Source organism: Rhipicephalus microplus, chromosome X (assembly GCF_043290135.1).
Source record: "Rhipicephalus microplus isolate Deutch F79 chromosome X, USDA_Rmic, whole genome shotgun sequence".
NCBI lineage: Eukaryota > Metazoa > Arthropoda > Arachnida > Ixodida > Ixodidae > Rhipicephalus > Rhipicephalus microplus.
In genome coordinates this window covers 349,159,200-349,167,040 of record NC_134710.1, presented here as the reverse complement: position 1 = coordinate 349,167,040, position 7,841 = coordinate 349,159,200, and positions in this window count along the sequence as shown.

The following is a 7,841-nucleotide window of genomic DNA, read 5'->3' as shown; positions in this document are numbered from 1 at the left end:
ATATTTACGGGCACGTTAAAAACCCCGGGTGGTCGAAATTTCGGGAGTTCTCCGCTATGGCGTCTCCAATAATCTTATGGTGGTTTATGAGATCTCAAACCCCACATATCAATCAATGAATTGTGCGTTCATTTTCGAAACATTGTGGTGGCATTTGAGTTTTTCAGAAAACATTTTTTTGTGTTTGTGGATTATATAAAGATTAATTTTCTTGCACCTACAGTAAAAAGAATAGGTCTCAAAACAGTTTGTAGACAAAATACAAAATATTTAAAGGTATATAATTTATTGCTAAGAAAGAAATCAGCTTATAGAAAGTGTTCTTATTTAGTCGAGCAATATTGCCCATTTAAACTGACAGAACACCCTATCAAAGCAAATAAAATATACATAGTAACGGGACAAAGGGCAAAGGCGTGTTTTCTGCATTCTTTACATTTACAAGGCAGAAAACGAACTAGTACTATAATTAACACTATAATTGAAACCAGGGCTCAGAAGGCCAATAAAGCAAGCCATTCTGGTAGATATCATTATAACCTTTGTTTCTTGAAGGCCCTACCACACGAAATACCATACGTAAGATCAATGCACATGAGATAGCGGCTCCTTTTTTTGTTTCATCAAAAGGTATTTATCTTGCATATACTTTAACTTTCGAGAGTCAGTTTTCTTCGTTCTCATATGAACTACAGTGATTCACAGGGATATAAAAATGCCAAAAAAATCTCGTTGTTTGTGCAGCCGCGCAGATTATATGGCAAAAAAGATGCACAACAGAAAGCGGGAGCGCAAAACGCGAGGAAGCGGATGAACCAATGAAAAGAACACCGCTCAGGCGTTATTACTCGCTTTGTTGGGAACGCCGTCGAGTATTGGTTTTCTAGAGATTCAACAGTAAGGAACCACCTTAGGAGTGGGTAAGGAATCAATGCACATTGGTCTGAAGGAGTCCTATGCACAGTTGCCATGCATGCTCCAGCGTGAGCGCTTTGGTGTGTGCTAGGCGATGTATCTGGTTTATTCTATTTTCTTTCTCAGTACTCCTCACTGAATTCCAAAGCTTCGCATAGATTAAAAAAAAGAAAACTTGCATAGCACTTCCCAAGCTCGTATTACTCACGCTGTGTACACTTGAAGCGCGCAGCACAACCGGAGCTGTAAATATGTGAGTAAATGTATCGGAAAATTTCGGTAGAGTTATTTTCTTCATATCGACTCGCTGGCTGCTTCGTTTATCAGAGGCACCATTTATTTTTCCAGAGAAGACGACCAATAAAAGTATTTTGAAGGACAACTCCTCTTCTAATTTACAGAATAGTAGTCACTGCTATACTGACTTGAATTTGTTCAAACTAAAACCTATGATCAGTCGATAAAAATACTGCAGCTGATGCTATTCACACAATCACGCATCAATTCTTTCAGCAAAATAACTTCTTGCATGTCGTAGTTCTTTTTTATATTCTGACGAAATGATAGACATGCTTTGTGTGATCAACACACAAAGATTCTGGTTTGTCTTTTGTCACAGTAAGTTTGTGCGCTTCTCTTATGTTTACGGCGTTCGTTTAAAGTGGTTTGTTGTTTATCGAGAAGATGACTTAACTTGCTTCCCTCACTTGGGGTCAAATAAACATTATGAAACAGTATTATTTCAATATTCAATTCAAATTTTTCAGAAACTATTCCCTAGTGCTCTCGGTTACTGAAATGGCGCTTCTTTTTCACCCGGTTCAACTACTACAACTCCTAGAAAGTTTCTTAGCCAAATAAAAAAAGTATACCGGGGAGCCACGGATGACTGCTACTCAACGCAAATGGTCGCTCTAATTTTTTTCTAAAATATTTCCTGCTGTTACGCTCGTTGAACTGCGTGTACCGTACTACTTAAAAACAGTCTATAAAGAGTACGTCCATACATTACCTCACACAAGGTTTTCATCATGCACATGTCTGTATTTGTGCTGTTTTATTGACGATTGTAGTGCTGATGCGCCGATGGCATGGTTTTGTACCTACGCTTGTGGTTGGCAACGAATCAAATCTGTCGTTATTTAGCACCCATCTTGCTCACAGCGTTCTTTGTGTTCGTTTTCTTAGCTCGTAAAAGGTTGCATAAACTGTAGCCAATATTCTAGTTCATAGAAAGAGAGAAAAACTGGAGTGCGACAGGGCACTTGCTAATAGGGCGAAATAGTCGACGTTCAGTTACACACACAAAATCAACACCAAGGAAACGAAATAGCGATCTAGGACGACTGATAGTTACGTGGAGAGACGCTACTCAGAAATGTGGAGGCATAAGATATAATCTCTTCGCGCAGAACATCATGGAATAGGGATCACTGAAAGAATACTTTGTTATTAAGTTGACGTCAATTGAGAAATTAAAATGCATCAAGTAACGCGATTTCGCTTAAAAATTTAGAGGTCTTTCAAATAGGGTTATGGTTGGTTGTCGCTTATTGTAAGAGATTCCAAGTCTTTCAGTCATTTTATGAATAAAGCTGTAAGTGCTTCAACTTTTTATTTTATAAACCAAATGCTTTTCCAATATTCAAAATATCAATTTTCGTTGGGAGCACCAAGTTTGTTGTGAGCACAGTACGAAAAATAAAAACGCCAGGCCTGCGTGGAAGGCGCAGCACATTCACATCGAAAGCCAGAAGAGGGGCCTTTCAGAGCCTTTTCTAAACATCCACTTGGTAACTCTTGCAAGCACACTTGCTAGTACTCACCACGACATTAATGTTATTAATGATTTCTGGGTAGTAGACTAGCATTTGCTATGCTATCTTTTGTGATTTTTCTGAGAAGCATTGTATCCGGTGAACAACTGTAAAGAATTTTGTGCCAATTGTTCATGCAGTGGCTGACAACGATGAGAAATTATGCCTGAAGCTGGTAAGCACCACAGTGAATGGGTGATCAAAAACAAACTTTTGTAATGGGTTGGAGCATTGGACGACCCATTCGTTACGCTATTCACATTGCGTGGCGCCTCATTGTTCTTTCGCTGTTCTAAAATGCTTTATTACTCTTTTAACGCGATTTCTTTCCCGACATCAAGCCTCTCTAAGGGAACTTAGCGAACAAGTCCTAAGCACTGGCGTGGCTCTGTGGTAGAGTACTGGGCTGGCACACAGCAGCCCCGGGTTTCAGCCCCACTCTGTCGTCGGTACTAGGCGTTTTTTTTATTTCGTGATAGTAGTTACGGACACTGAGGGCAGCAGCGGTGGCGGCGGTGGACAACTACGGCGCCGTGCGTGATCCGATTTTTAATTTCATAACAGTTTTTTCTGCAACATGGGAGAGCGAAGAAAAGATGGTGCACAATTTAGAAGTTGTTTTGCTTCTTTCCGAGCGACAATGCCAAGCAGATAGCCTCGCTTCTACTTGGCACTTCTTTTGTCTTTTTTTTATCTCATACGGCTTTGTTTTCCGAGTACATGCCATTATTTTTGTAACCATAAACACCAAGTATAATTTAAAAGATGACTTGTGCAAAATTGAAGCGCAGGCGATTTTTTATTTATCTTACTTGGCAGAATATGGGATGGTAGCTTACGGTAGAGCCGGCTATTTCAACATCATGGCAGTATTTACAAGAGAAACACACAAGCAAGAAAACTTAAAAATAAAAAAACATGAATCAGAAGAACCCTGTACCTACTATACACATTAAAGGTCTTATAAAGCATGAATGAGATGAGTATCTATGCTCATAGTTTAGTTCATATTTCGGGAATACATTGTGGATAGAGTCCGTACAATTAGTGGCAAGGTGTAATAAGAAGTAAGGACACTTCATTATATTTGGGTCGCCCCGCCGCGGTGGTCTAGTGGCTAAGGTACTCGTCTGCTGACCCGCTGGTTGCGGAATCGAATCTCGGCTGCGGCGGCTGCATTTCCCATGGAGGCGAAAATGTAGGCCCTTGTGCTCAGATTTCGGTGCATGTTAAAAAACACCAGGTGGTCGAAATTTCCGGAGCCCTCCACTACGGCATCTCTGATAATCATATGGTGATTTTGGGACATTAAACCTCACATGACTATCTATCTATCTATCAGATATGGGTCCAGTGAAAAATTACCGAGGGTGCTTACTGCGCGACTTTGAATACCGAAATGTGGCAATGGCACAATTATTTTTCTAATCATAAATTGTCGCCTGTCGAGTCAATTCAAGTGAATCCTAAGTTCAGCGCATTATTGATCATATCGCGGACAATCTATAAAAATATGCTCCTCTGACGCGTCGTCATGATCGCAGTGGTCGCAGTGCGGGGACGTTCTTCTTTCTATGCGGCATAAGAAGTGAGGTGCGTATGCAACACCTAATCGTAGACGGTGCAGTAGTGTTACAAATTGTCTCTCAGTCTTTTGATTAGGTGAAAATTGGAGAGACGCATTTATTTGATACAACAATGAAGACTGTATTTTTGTCAAAACAACTGTCTTTGAATGACTTATGGCACAGTTAAGAAAGAAAATTCTTGCTTTCTGAGAAATAAACCGGCGCGGGCGTGAAATGCACATTTTTTTGCGTCCTGCAGTGGTTGATTCGTCAGCAATTTCATTTCCTATCACTGCTACGTGACTTGATACCACTGAAAACATATCTTATGGCCATCCACATAACCGATGGTATTTGTTTTTAATATTTCAAATATGAGAATATCTTCTATACTGAAATAAATATCCCTAATCATTTGCAAGGCTCCTTTGGAGTAAGAATATATTGCCCAGTTCTGGCTTTGCTGGCTTTCATCACAAGCATTGTTCGATTAATCTTGACAGAAAAAAAACCTATCTCAAAGAATTGGGAACAGCAGGAAGCCAGAGCAACGTATTCTACACAAAAACAGAGCCCATAACTAGAGACAAGAAAACAAGGAGACAGACAGCAGTACCAACTCGCCCAATCAAACACGTTTGCTATTGTACACAGCATTCTGCGACCCTTGCTGAGTGAGCAAATGCCCGAAGGTGAACAACGGATGTTACTTCCACGAAATAACTACGCAATTTGTCAGAGAATACTTTGGCTTGGAAAATCCGTGAGATAAACCATAAGAAAGTTTTTTGCTTCCGTCACAAGTGTGACATTTAGGCTCCGATTTTCCACATGTATTTGTCAAACAATGTCGAATCTTTCTGTCCCCGCAGGGGCGTCTACGTAAGCAGGTGTGTGGTGCGCAGCGACTCTACTGACCCGAGCTAACGAGAGGAGGGGGGGGGGGGTTTGACTCTCTCTCACGCCTAGCCCTGCATACGGGATCCACGTCCGGGGAAAAATGAATGCTGGGGGTCGATTCAGCGGATACCAGGGAATTGGGCTGTCAAGGCCCGCAGCAGATGCAACACACATTTTGGCTTCGGCATCACTTAGATGGCATCCCTAGGCTGACCGACCTAGGGGCAATCGGCAGTCGCCTTTTTTACCCCCCCCTCTCTCTCTCTACATCTTTGTTTTTCGCACACAATTTACCTGCCCTGTCATCTTCGATCTTCCACCCACTTCAATTTTTCCTGGCGGCGAGGGTAAACTTTGTGTGGTTGCCCAACATTGGGTAGTTTATTTGGTTATAGCGGTGATGGATGGCCGGTGACTTCAAGTGTTCTAATTGGCAGCATTCCCTTGCTGCACTTGGTGGTAGGTGGCCACCATCACCACCGAATATTACGTTTCTCGTGTGACGCACTCTTTACTCACAATATACCTGATCGCCACCCGAAAAGTGGTGCACTCAAAAGCCTTCACACTCCAGAAACTATCCAGCCAATTCGAAGTACAATGTCGTGCACAATAAACAAGTATACAAAACAGTTCAATGAACCCCATTTTTTCTTGTCTCTAAAGCAGTTAGAGAAGCCACTGCCCAAGGATACAAAATAACTAAGGTGTCAAGCGACGAGCTCCTCCTGCAGGTACGCGACAAGCTCCAATAAGGTAATCCTTCTAAACTCATAGCATTTGAGAACGTCTCCGTTTCAGTAGGCCCAAAGAGGTCGATGAATAGAGTTCGCGGTGTCCTCTCTGATCATGACCTCCTTCAACTATCTGAAAGTTGACTATCGGAAAGCTGGCAAGTTGAAAACGTAACCATGGTCCAGAGAATAAAGACACGAAGAAATGACGAAGAAATACCAACGAACCTTATATTTATCACCTTTGGTATTAGTGACTTACCCGATTCAATTGAAACTTGCTACTGTGAGCTCCATGTCAGGCCCTGTGTTCCAAATCCCCATCGATGGTTCAATTGATAGCGCTTTACACTTGGGTCACAAAGCTGCAGAGGGCGCACTACTTGCGCAAAATGTACATCCAACAAACACTGATGAGACGATTGTACTGCTGCGGCCCGCTCCGCGAATAGCGAACGAGACCATCCTGCCTACTCGCGATTGTGTCTATCCTGGAAAAAGGAAAGAAAAACATATCCGTAAGTCTAAAGCAAAATTCATTTTGTCTTTTTATGAGGTGTGCCAGAGCTTCTAAGTGATTAAGCAGCACTCTCCTTCATCTGCAGATGTGGCACGCTAGGATGCCGTGCCACTTCTTTCTGTGCCCACGAGTGTCACACCAAATGTGACGAGGCTCGAGCCATCTGCACCCAAGGCTGGAGTAGCCTGTGCTGCTATGCCTCCTGCCAAACAGGTTCAACAGACTCAGAGTCTGCCGGAGCCCAGATCCCAGCACTTTCACTTAGGTTCAAAACTTCTGTGAACGTGCCTGCTTATCAGGCACCATCTGCCACCTTGCAAGAGGTGATGTATAGAAGTACCACTCCTCCGTTGCCTCAGACGCAGGATAAGCACCTTTCTTTGAAGCGCGCCCAAAAAAGAAAAAAAACGTCGAGTTACGGGGCCCTCAAGAAGGCCTGTAGCGTAAGCTAACACTTTTTGCACACACAGCACCACACAACTCTGACGTGACGTATATAATACAGTAGAGTGTCAGAGGACTGCTGAGAAACCTTGACGGTATGCAGGAACGTTACGAAAACATACCCCAAAAGCATGACCAGACACATTTATGCGGTATGGTGGAATCGAACGACAGCTTTTTTTCTCGCCTCCACTAAAAAACATTGCGAAGCGATTGAGGGAGTTCATTTACGCTTCCTCAACTTTGCGGCAAAAACAATTTCTTGTTTCTGTTAGGAGTAATGTGCAGCTCGAGGCTTACAAACACTGCAACTTTGAATCGTTACAAACAATACACAGATGATGTGAATTGGCCGGTTTACGCGGGGGCATATGCGAAAAAGGTGCATTATAGTTGTTGCGATACGCACGTGCGCCGCAAAAATTACGTATGCTCGGTATCTGTTAGGGTAGCATCTCCCCCTGCCATCAAATTAATCGTTTTGTATTCAACGACAAACAAACCACGGCACACGCTACAATAACATGCATGCTGCAACTGCGCTGGTAGAAACAGTGGGTGCTCCAGTATTCAGCAGCACTTGCCAATGAAAATTCCAGCGCTTCCAGCTCTTCGCAGTGCGCACCAGCATCACAGCGGTTGAGCCAGCGTCCCTACCAGTGCGACACAGCTTTTTCCTAGAGCGCCCAACCAAGTACCAGTGATTACAAGCGTGTACCAGTGTCTGCAGCGTGTAGCAGTTCCAAAAAACGTAGTGGGATCACGCTGTTTTTGCAATAGGGAAGAACAGCTTTTAGCGTTAAACGTTGCCTAGTTCAGGTTCCTATGTAAGAAAGTGTCCTATATAAACAGGTAAAGCAAAGAGAGTATAGAGCATGCTCTTAAGAATGAAGAAAGCGTGAAATCGGTGAAAAGGAAACTTAGGTTAGGCAAAAAAACAGAT